Consider the following 12,132-nt stretch of genomic DNA (forward strand, 5'->3'; position numbering starts at 1 on the left):
TGTTTCAAGAGAAAAGAGTGACAAGAGACGGAAGAAAGGATTAGAGCAGAGAGAGAAGTTGAGTGGCAGAGAGATGGAAGAAAGGATTAGAGCAGAGAGAGAAGTTGAGAGGAAGAGAGATGGAAGAAAGGATTAGAGCAGAGAGAGAAGTTGAGAGGAAGAGAGATGGAAGAAAGGATTAGAGCAGAGAGAGAAGTTGAGTGGAAGAGAGATGGAAGAAAGGATAAGAGCAGAGAGAGAAGTTGAGTGGAAGAGAGATGGAAGAAAGGATTAGAGCAGAGAGAGAAGTTGAGAGGAAGAGAGATGGAAGAAAGGATTAGAGCAGAAAGAGAAGTTGAGTGGAAGAGAGATGGAAGAAAGGATAAGAGCAGAGAGAGAAGTTGAGTGGAAGAGAGATGGAAGAAAGGATTAGAGCAGAGAGAGAAGTTGAGTGGAAGAGAGATGGAAGAAAGGATTAGAGCAGAGAGAGAAGTTGAGTGGAAGAGAGATGGAAGAAAGGATTAGAGCAGAGAGAAGTTGAGTGGAAGAGAGATGGAAGAAAGGATTAGAGCAGAGAGAGAAGTTGAGTGGCAGAGAGATGGAAGAAAGGATTAGAGCAGAGAGAGAAGTTGAGTGGAAGAGAGATGGAAGAAAGGATTAGAGCAGAGAGAGAAGTTGAGTGGAAGAGAGATGGAAGAAAGGATTAGAGCAGAGAGAGAAGTTGAGTGGAAGAGAGATGGAAGAAAGGATTAGAGCAGAGAGAAGTTGAGTGGCAGAGAGATGGAAGAAAGGATTAGAGCAGAGAGAGAAGTTGAGTGGCAGAGAGATGGAAGAAAGGATTAGAGCAGAGAGAAGTTGAGAGGAAGAGAGATGGAAGAAAGGATTAGAGCAGAGAGAAGTTGAGTGGAAGAGAGATGGAAGAAAGGATTAGAGCAGAGAGAAGTTGAGTGGAAGAGAGATGGAAGAAAGGATTAGAGCAGAGAGAAGTTGAGTGGAAGAGAGATGGAAGAAAGGATTAGAGCAGAGAGAGAAGTTGAGTGGAAGAGAGATGGATAAGGAGAAATCAGGATAGTGATGGAGTGGTCGTTAGTCTTCATGGCAAAACAATGCCTTTTCCTTCCCCGAGAGAACGAGGATGTCGGTGATGGCTGCTATTAGCCAGTCAGTCAGTAATGCACCTGAACTCACAGGGCTGTGCCTGGCGGAGGAAATCCAAGGCAGGAGAAATGAATCAATTGGCTGCAGAGAGCGGAGCAGAGCAGAGGGAGTCTGAGGCAGGTTGTGTTGTAGACGGTCGGACGGACAGCTGGGCTGGGCTCAACCTGCCTCCTCAGATAGCGGCCCCTGAGCCACAGCGCCAACACTGATTTATTGCTTGTGGCATATCAATTACAGCACCGGCCACAAAACTGGGGCCTCATACTTAAGCAAACGTATACACACTGCATCTTTAACATGGAGGTCATATCAGAGTCTGGGTGAGGGAGGCAAGCCACAGGCAACACCTCACATAGGAGAGGAAAGACTCCATCCTTTACTGTCTATCAATGGCAGATACGCAAACAAACACTTATGTATGCACACACATACAGTTTATGCACTCCCAAGCATACAGAATAAACATTTTTATTTGTGTTTTAATACATTTGACCCCCTTTTCTCCCCAATTTTGTGGTATCCAATTGTTATCCAATTGTTACTTCCGGCGCCGACAGAGATGGCCGCCTCGCTTCGCGTTCCTAGGAAACTAGGAAACTATGCAGTGTTTTGTTTTTTTACGTGTTATTTCTTACATTAGTACCCCAGGTCATCTTAGGTTTCATTACATACAGTCGAGAAGAACTACTGAATATAAGATCAGCGTCAACTCACCATCAGTACGACCAAGAATATGTTTTTCGCGACGCGGATCCTGTGTTCTGCCTTTCAAACAGGACAACGGAATGGTTCCCATGCAGCGACCCAAAAACACTCCGAAAAAGGGGAAACGAGGCGGTCTTCTGGTCAGACTCCGGAGACGGGCACATCGTGCACCACTCCCTAGCATTCTTCTCGCCAATGTCCAGTCTCTTGACAACAAGGTTGATGAAATCCGAGCAAGGGTAGCATTCCAGAGGGACATCAGAGACTGTAACGTTCTTTGCTTCACGGAAACATGGCTCACTGGAGAGACGCTATCGGAGGCGGTGCAGCCAGCGGGTTTCTCCACGCATCGCGGCGACAGAAACAAACATCTTTCTGGTAAGAAGAGGGGCGGGGGCATATGCCTTATGGCTAACGAGACATGGTGTGATGAAAGAAACATACAGGAACTCAAATCCTTCTGTTTACCTGATTTAGAATTCCTCACAATCAAATGTAGACCGCATTATCTACCAAGAGAATTCTCTTCGATTATAATCACAGCCGTATATATCCCCCCCCCCCAAGCAGACACATCGATGGCTCTGAACGAACTTTATTTGACTCTTTGCAAACTGGAATCCATTTATCCGGAGGCTGCATTCATTGTAGCTGGGGATTTTAACAAGGCTAATCTGAAAACAAGACTCCCTAAATTTTATCAGCATATCGATTGCGCAACCAGGGGTGGAAAAACCTTGGATCATTGTTACTCTAACTTCCGCGACGCATATAAGGCCCTGCCCCGCCCTCCTTTCGGAAAAGCTGACCACGACTCCATTTTGTTGATCCCTGCCTACAGACAGAAACTAAAACAAGAGGCTCCCATGCTGAGCTCTGTCCAACGTTGGTCCGACCAAGCTGACTCCACACTCCAAGACTGCTTCCATCACGTGGACTGGGAGATGTTTCGTATTGCGTCAGACAGCAACTTTGACGAATACGCTGATTCGGTGTGCGAGTTCATTAGAACGTGCGTTGAAGATGTCGTTCCCATAGCAACGATTAAAACATTACCTAACCAGAAACCGTGGATTGATGGCAGCATTCGCGTGAAACTGAAAGCGCGAACCACTGCTTTTAATCAGGGCAAGGTGACTGGTAACATGACCGAATACAAACAGTGCAGCTATTCCCTCCGCAATGCTATCAAACAAGCTAAGCGTCAGTACAGAGACAAATTAGAATCAACGGCTAAGACACAAGAGGTATGTGGCAGGGTCTACAGTCAATCACGGACTACAAGAAGAAATCCAGCCCAGTCACGGACCAGGATGTCTTGATCCCAGGCAGACTAAATAACTTTTTTGCCCGCTTTGAGGACAATACAGTGCCACTGACACGGCCTGCAACGAAAACATGCGGACTCTCCTTCACTGCAGCCGAGGTGAGTAAGACATTTAAACGTGTTAACCCTCGCAAGGCTGCAGGCCCAGACGGCATCCCCAGCCGCGCCCTCAGAGCATGCGCAGACCAGCTGGCCGGTGTGTTTACGGACATATTCAATCAATCCCTATACCAGTCTGCTGTTCCCACATGCTTCAAGAGGGCCACCATTGTCCCTGTTCCCAAGAAAGCTAAGGTAACTGAGCTAAACGACTACCGCCCCGTAGCACTCACTTCCGTCATCATGAAGTGCTTTGAGAGACTAGTCAAGGACCATATCACCTCCACCCTACCTGACACCCTAGACCCACTCCAATTTGCTTACCGCCCAAATAGGTCCACAGACGATGCAATCTCAACCACACTGCACACTGCCCTAACCCATCTGGACAAGAGGAATACCTATGTGAGAATGCTGTTCATCGACTACAGCTCGGCATTCAACACCATAGTACCCTCCAAGCTCGTCATCAAGCTCGAGACCCTGGGTCTCGACCCTGCCCTGTGCAACTGGGTACTGGACTTCCTGACGGGCCGCCCCCAGGTGGTGAGGGTAGGCAACAACATCTCCACCCCGCTGATCCTCAACACTGGGGCCCCACAAGGGTGCGTTCTGAGCCCTCTCCTGTACTCCCTGTTCACCCACGACTGCGTGGCCACGCACGCCTCCAACTCAATCATCAAGTTTGCGGATGACACAACAGTGGTAGGCTTGATTACCAACAACGACGAGACGGCCTACAGGGAGGAGGTGAGGGCCCTCGGAGTGTGGTGTCAGGAAAATAACCTCACACTCAACGTCAACAAAACTAAGGAGATGATTGTGGACTTCAGGAAACAGCAGAGGGAACACCCCCCTATCCACATCGATGGAACAGTAGTGGAGAGGGTAGCAAGTTTTAAGTTCCTCGGCATACACATCACAGACAAACTGAATTGGTCCACTCACACAGACAGCAGAAGGCGCAGAAGAAGGCGCAGCAGCGCCTCTTCAACCTCAGGAGGCTGAAGAAATTCGGCTTGTCACCAAAAGCACTCACAAACTTCTACAGATGCACAATCGAGAGCATCCTGGCGGGCTGTATCACCGCCTGGTACGGCAACTGCTCCGCCCACAACCGTAAGGCTCTCCAGAGGGTAGTGAGGTCTGCACAACGCATCACCGGGGGCAAACTACCTGCCCTCCAGGACACCTACACCACCCGATGTTACAGGAAGGCCATAAAGATCATCAAGGACATCAACCACCCGAGCCACTGCCTGTTCACCCCGCTATCATCCAGAAGGCGAGGTCAGTACAGGTGCATCAAAGCTGGGACCGAGAGACTGAAAAACAGCTTCTATCTCAAGGCCATCAGACTGTTAAACAGCCACCACTAACATTGAGTGGCTGCTGCCAACACACTGACACTGACACTGACACTGACTCAACTCCAGCCACTTTAATAATGGGAATTGATGGGAAATTATGTAAATATATCACTAGCCACTTTAAACAATGCTACCTTATATAATGTTACTTACCCTACATTATTCATCTCATATGCATACGTATATACTGTACTCTATATCATCGACTGCATCCTTCTGTAATACATGTATCACTAGCCACTTTAACTATGCCACTTTGTTTACATACTCATCTCATATGTATATACTGTACTCGATACCATCTACTGTATCTTGCCTATGCTGCTCTGTACCATCACTCATTCATATATCCTTATGTACATATTCTTTATCCCCTTACACTGTGTATAAGACAGTAGTTTTGGAATTGTTAGTTAGATTACTTGTTGGTTATTACTGCATTGTCGGAACTAGAAGCACAAGCATTTCGCTACACTCGCATTAACATCTGCTAACCATGTGTATGTGACAAATAAAATTTGATTTGATTTGATTTTTAGTAGTTACTATCTTACTGTCATCGCTACAACCTCCGTACGGACTCGGGAGAGACGAAGGTTGAAAGCCATACGTCCTCCGATACACAACCCAACCAAGCCACACTGCTTCTTAACACAGCGCGCACCCAACCCGGATGCCAGCCACACCAATGTGTCAGAGGAAACACCGTGCACCCGGCGACCTGGTTAGTGTGCACTGTGCCCGGCCCGCCACAGGAGTCGCTAGTGCGCGATGAGACAAGGATATCCCTACCGGCCAAACCCTCCCTAACCCGGGCGACGCTGGGCTGCGTCGTCCGACGGCAGATCAGAACCGATTACTTCAGAAACTTCAACAACATAGAACTTCTATTACAATTAATCTCCAAGGCCTACAGACAAGGAACTAATAGTTAAAATCATATTCACCTCACACTCCTCTACTGGCATTTCACAGGTCTCTGGAGGGAGGGAGGGAGGGAGGGGGGGAGGGAGGGAGGGAGGGAGGGAGGGAGGGAGGGAGGGAGGGAGGGAGGGAGGGAGGGAGGGAGGGAGGGAGGGAGGGAGGGAGGGAGGGAGGGAGGGAGGGAGGGAGGGAGGGAGGGGGGATTGAGGAAAGGACAGACTGAGATGAGTCAGAAAGTATTGCCTAGCTTACCAGCTGCCATACTAGTATGTATGTTCACAGGGCCAAGCCTCTCAATCCAGCCCAGCAAACCCCATCATAACAGAAGTGTGTTTCTGATGAGAAGGCAAAATCAGTGTATGAGCAGCAACACAAGTCAATCTGGTATAAATGTCCCAAAGCAACGAGTGCCTCCGTCAGGGCGCGGACAGGGGGGGAGGGAAATAAATAGTGTCTTCACTGGGAAATAAAGAGCTGACAAAGACAGCAAAACAATACAACTGTTAAATATGCAATTTGAGAGATTAAAACTATTTTCAGTTTCAAGTTTTAATGCCATGTGCACAAGTACAGTGAAATGCCTCGCTTGCCGGCTCCAAACCCAACAATGCAGTATCAATATCAAGTATCAATATAATATCAAGTATCAATATCAATGTAGCACTAAAAATACCAAGGTAGAGAAAAGCACACAAAATATAAAACAAGAAGAACACAATAAAGTAAGTAAGCTATGTACAGGGTCAGTTCCAATACCATATTTACAACGTGCATGGATACTGGAGTGGAGGAAATGGTCCCTTTCCCAACAGTTTGCAAATTAGTGTTGAAAAACAGGGTCAGGAAGCAGACAGTGTGTCGTTATTTTATAGGGTTCATGTTCAGTTTTTTGTGATTATTGGAAGGAGATTTAATGGGAGAATTTGCGACCAAACTAACCACATGTGAAAAGCAAGGGTTAAGTGAGGGACATACTGTACATATATTTACATTGTGTATGTTTTGATAAGATTCATAGAGTGTCTTTTTGTAGTGAAACACATTGATATCTCTGTTAGGCTGGGCTCTGGGCAGGCTGGGCTCTGGGGCAGGCTGGGATCTGGGGCAGGCTGGGCTCTGGGGCAGGCTGGGCTCTGGGGCTGGGCTCTGGGGCAGGCTGGGGCATCTGGGGGGCAGGCTGGGCTCTGGGGCAGGCTGGGCTCTGGGCAGGCTGGGCTCTGGGGCAGGCTGGGCTCTGGGCAGGCTGGGCTCTGGGGGGGCAGGCTGGGCTCTGGGGCAGGCTGGGCTCTGGGGCAGGCTGGGCTCTGGGGCTGGGGCAGCTGGGCTCTGGGCAGGCTGGGCTCTGGGGCAGGCTGGGCTCTGGGCAGGCTGGGCTCTGGGGCAGGCTGGGCTCTGGGGCAGGCTGGGCTCTGGGGGCTGGGCTCTGGGCAGGCTGGGCTCTGGGGCAGGCTGGGCTCTGGGGCAGGCTGGGCTCTGGGCAGGCTGGGCTCTGGGCAGGCCATCTGGGCCATGGGCAGGCTGGGCTAATGGGCTCTAAGGCTGGCTGGGCTCTGGGGCAGGCTGCCTGGGGCAGGCTGGGCTGGCTGGGCTGAGCCTGGGCCTGGGAGGCTGGGCTCTGGGGCAGGCTGGGCTCTGGGACTGGCTGTGAGGCTGGGCCTGGGAGGCTGGGCTGGGCTGTGGGCTGGGGCTGGCTGGGCTCTGAGGCTGGCTGTGAGGCTGGCTGGCTGGGCTCTGACTGCCTGTGGGGCAGGCTGGTCTCTGGGAGCTGGGTGAGGCTGGCTGGGGGTCTGGCTGGGCTGAGGCTGGCTGTGAGGCTGGCTATGAGGCTGGCTGTGAGGGCTGGGCCTGTGAGGCTGGCTGGCTGAGGCCTGGCTGTGAGGCTGGCTGTGAGGCTGCTGTGAGGGGAGCTGAGGCTGGGAGCTGTGAGGCTGGCTGTGAGGCTGGCTATGAGGCTGGCTGTGAGGTTGGCTGGCTGTGAGGCTGGCTGTGAGGCTGGCTATGAGGCTGGCTATGAGGCTGGCTGTAAGGCTGGCTATGAGGCTGGCTATGAGGCTGGCTATGAGTCTGGCTGTGAGGCTGGCTATGAGGCTGGCTGTGAGGCTGGCTATGAGTCTGGCTGTGAGGCTGGCTATGAGGCTGGCTGTGAGGCTGGCTATGAGGCTGGCTGTGAGGCTGGCTATGAGTCTGGCTGTGAGGCTGGCTATGAGGCTGGCTGTGAGGCTGGCTATGAGTCTGGCTGTGAGGCTGGCTATGAGTCTGGCTGTGAGGCTGGCTATGAGTCTGGCTGTGAGGCTGGCTATGAGTCTGGCTGTGAGGCTGGCTATGAGTCTGGCTGTGAGGCTGGCTATGAGGCTGGCTGTAAGGCTGGCTATGAGTCTGGCTGTGAGGCTGGCTATGAGTCTGGCTGTGAGGCTGGCTATGAGGCTGGCTGTGTGACTTTGCACTGATGGCTGCTGCTGGAGTGCTGCTGTTTCCAGTGTGGCTCTGCTGGCTTTTCATGCAAGGCCCTGAGTAAGAACACTTTGCGCTTTTTACACTGTACTGCATTCCATGCCTGACACAGTGACCTCACAGACAGCTGCCGCCACACACACACAAACACCTACCCGCTCCTCGCAAGACGCCAGGCCTCCACATCATTCACACAGACACACACACACACACACTTGTGTTTTTCAGGGATTAGCGCAGACAAGAGGCTCTGCCACATCAAGGATACATCGACTCAATGGCAGTTCAGTTCAGTTGGCCACTGGAGCAGCCAGCCAGCTAGGCCTCTCAATCCTGCACACGTGTGACACACACTCACACACACCAACAGCTTCATGGGGTAACAGGTGCTGACACAGACACACAGTCATTCACAGTGATAAAGGCTGGGAGTTAGAATCCTTAGAGTGAGTATGTACAGTAAGTATGTACAGTATGTTGGAATTGTGAAATTTTCCTGAGTTGAGGGATTTAAAGGATCAAATATATTCTAAACCAGACTGGACTCATGTCCTCACATCCAATGCCACTGCAGACCAAACACAATGCACTCCAGACCAAACACAGTACACTACAGACCAAACACAATGCACTCCAGACCAAACACAGTACACTACAGACCAAACACAGTACACTACAGACCAAACACAATGCACTCCAGACCAAACACAGTACACTACAGACCAAACACAGTACACTACAGACCAAACACAGTACACTACAGACCAAACACAGTACACTACAGACCAAACACAGTACACTACAGACCAAACACAATGCACTCCAGACCAAACACAGTATACTACAGACCAAACACAATGCACTCCAGACCAAACACAGTACACTACAGACCAAACACAATGCACTCCAGACCAAACACAGTACACTACAGACCAAACACAATGCACTCCAGACCAAACACAGTACACTACAGACCAAACACAATGCACTCCAGACCAAACACAGTACACTACAGACCAAACACAATGCACTCCAGACCAAACACAGTACACCACCAAACACAATGCACAGACCAAACACAGTGCACCACAGACCAAACACAATGCACCACAGACCAAACACAATGCACCACAGACCAAACACGGTGCACCACAGACCAAACACGGTGCACCACAGACCAAACACAGACAAACACAATGCAGAGACCAAACACAATGCACCTCAGACCAAACACATTACACTACAGACCAAACACAATACACCACAGACCAAACACGGTACACCTCAGACCAAACACAATGCACGGACCAAACACCTCAGACCAAACACAATGCACACCTCAGACCAAACACAGTACACTACAGACCAAACACGGTGCACCTCAGACCAAACACAGTACACCTCAGACCAAACACAGTACACCTCAGATCAAACACGGTACAGACCAAACACAATATACTACAGACCAAACACAATGCACTGCAGACCAAACACGGTACACTACAGACCAAACACAGTGCACCATATACTACAAACACGGTACACTATAGACCAAAGACAATGCACTACAGACCAAACACGGTACACTACAGACCAAACACAGTACACAGCAGACCAAACACAGTAAACAGCAGACCAAACACAATGCACTGCAGACCAAACACGGTACAGTACAGACCAAACACAGTACACTGCAGACCAAACACGGTACACTACAGACCAAACACGATATACTACAGACCAAACACGGCAGACTACAGACCAAACACAGCACACTATAGACCAAAGACAATGCACTACAGACCAACACAGTACACAGCAGACCAAACACAGTAAACAGCAGACCAAACACAGTACACAGCAGACCAAACACAGTAAACAGCAGACCAAACACAATGCACTGCAGACCAAACACGGTACAGTACAGACCAAACACAGTACACTGCAGACCAAACACGGTACACTACAGACCAAACACGATATACTACAGACCAAGCACAATGCACTGCAGACCAAACACGGTACACTACAGACCAAACACAGTACACCGCAGACCAAGCACAATGCACTACAGACCAAACACAGTACACTATAGACCAAACACAATGCACTGCAGACCAAACACAATGCACTACAGACCAAACACAATGCACTACAGACCAAACACAATGCACTGCAGACCAAACACAATGCACTAAGGACCAAACACAATGCACTACAGACCAAACACAATGCACTGCAGACCAAACACAATGCACTGCAGACCAAACACAGTACACTGCAGAACAAACACAATGCACTACAGACCAAACACAATGCACTACAGACCAAACACAATGCACTGCAGACCAAACACAATGCACTGCAGACCAAACACAATGCACTACAGACAAAACACAATGCACTACAGACCAAACACAGTACACTGCAGACCAAACACAATGCACTGCAGACCAAACACACTACAATACAGACCAAACACAATGCACTACAGACCAAACACAATGCAATACAGACCAAACACAGTACACTATAGACCAAACACAATGCACTCCAGACCAAACACAGTACACTACAGACCAAACACAATGCACCTCAGACCAAACACAATGCACTGCAGACCAAACACAATGCACTGCAGACCCAACACAATGCACTGCAGACCCAACACAATGCACTGCAGACCAAACACAATGCACCACAGACCAAACACAGTACACCACAGACCAAACACGGTGCACCACAGACCAAACACGGTGCACCACAGACCAAACACGGTGCACCACAGACCAAACACAATGCACTACAGACCAAACACGGTGCACTACAGACCAAACACGGTGCACCACAGACCAAACACAGTTCCACCACAGACCAAACACGGTGCACCACAGACCAAACACAATGCACCTCAGACCAAACACAGTACACTACAGACCAAACACGGTACACCACAGACCAAACACAGTACACCTCAGACAAACACGGTACACCTCAGACCAAACACGGTACACCTCAGACCAAACACGGTACACCTCAGACCAAACACGGTGCACCTCAGACCAAACACGGTACACCTCAGACCAAACACAGTACACTACAGACCAAACACGGTAAACCTCAGACCAAACACAGTACACCTCAGACCAAACACGGTACACCTCAGACCAAACACGGCAGACTACAGACCAAACACAGCACACTATAGACCAAAGTCAATGCACTACAGACCAAACACGGTACACTACAGACCAACACAGTACACAGCAGACCAAACACAGTAAACAGCAGACCAAACACAGTACACAGCAGACCAAACACAGTAAACAGCAGACCAAACACAGTACACAGCAGACCAAACACAGTAAACAGCAGAACAAACACAATGCACTGCAGACCAAACACTGTACAGTACAGACCAAACACAGTACACTGCAGACCAAACACGGTACACTAGCAGACCAAACACTGTACAGTACAGACCAAACACAATGCACTGCAGACCAAACACTGTACAGTACAGACCAAACACAGTACACTGCAGACCAAACACGGTACACTACAGACCAAACACGATATACTACAGACCAAGCACAATGCACTGCAGACCAAACACGGTACACTACAGACCAAACACGATATACTACAGACCAAGTACAATGCACTGCAGACCAAACACGGTACACTACAGACCAAACGCGATATACTACAGACCAAACACAATGCACTGCAGACCAAACACGGTACACTACAGACCAAACACGATATACTACAGACCAAGCACAATGCACTGCAGACCAAACACGGTACACTACAGACCAAACACGATATACTACAGACCAAGCACAATGCACTGCAGACAAAACACAGAACACTACAGACCAAACACAATGCACTGCAGACCAAACACAATGCACTACAGACAAACACAGTACACTACAGACCAAGAGCAAACACAATGCACTACAGACAAACACAGTACACTACAGACCAAGAGCAAACACAATGCACTACAGACAAACACAGTACACTACAGACCAAGAGCAAACACAATGCACTACAAACACAATGCACTACAAACACAATGCACTCTTATTCTGTTGCATTACAACCTGGAAT

At 49.4% G+C, this 12,132-nt stretch overlaps 1 protein-coding gene across 2 annotated transcripts in view; it reads right to left on the minus strand.

The window, feature by feature from the left end:
- Positions 1 to 12,132, minus strand: part of LOC112215208 (plexin-A1-like) — a 273,811-nt gene that overhangs the window by 235,452 nt on the left and 26,227 nt on the right. The gene's annotated exons all lie outside the window — the stretch shown is intronic.

The sequence above is a fragment of the Oncorhynchus tshawytscha genome, linkage group LG16 (assembly GCF_018296145.1).
Source record: "Oncorhynchus tshawytscha isolate Ot180627B linkage group LG16, Otsh_v2.0, whole genome shotgun sequence".
Classification (NCBI taxonomy): Eukaryota; Metazoa; Chordata; class Actinopteri; order Salmoniformes; family Salmonidae; genus Oncorhynchus; species Oncorhynchus tshawytscha.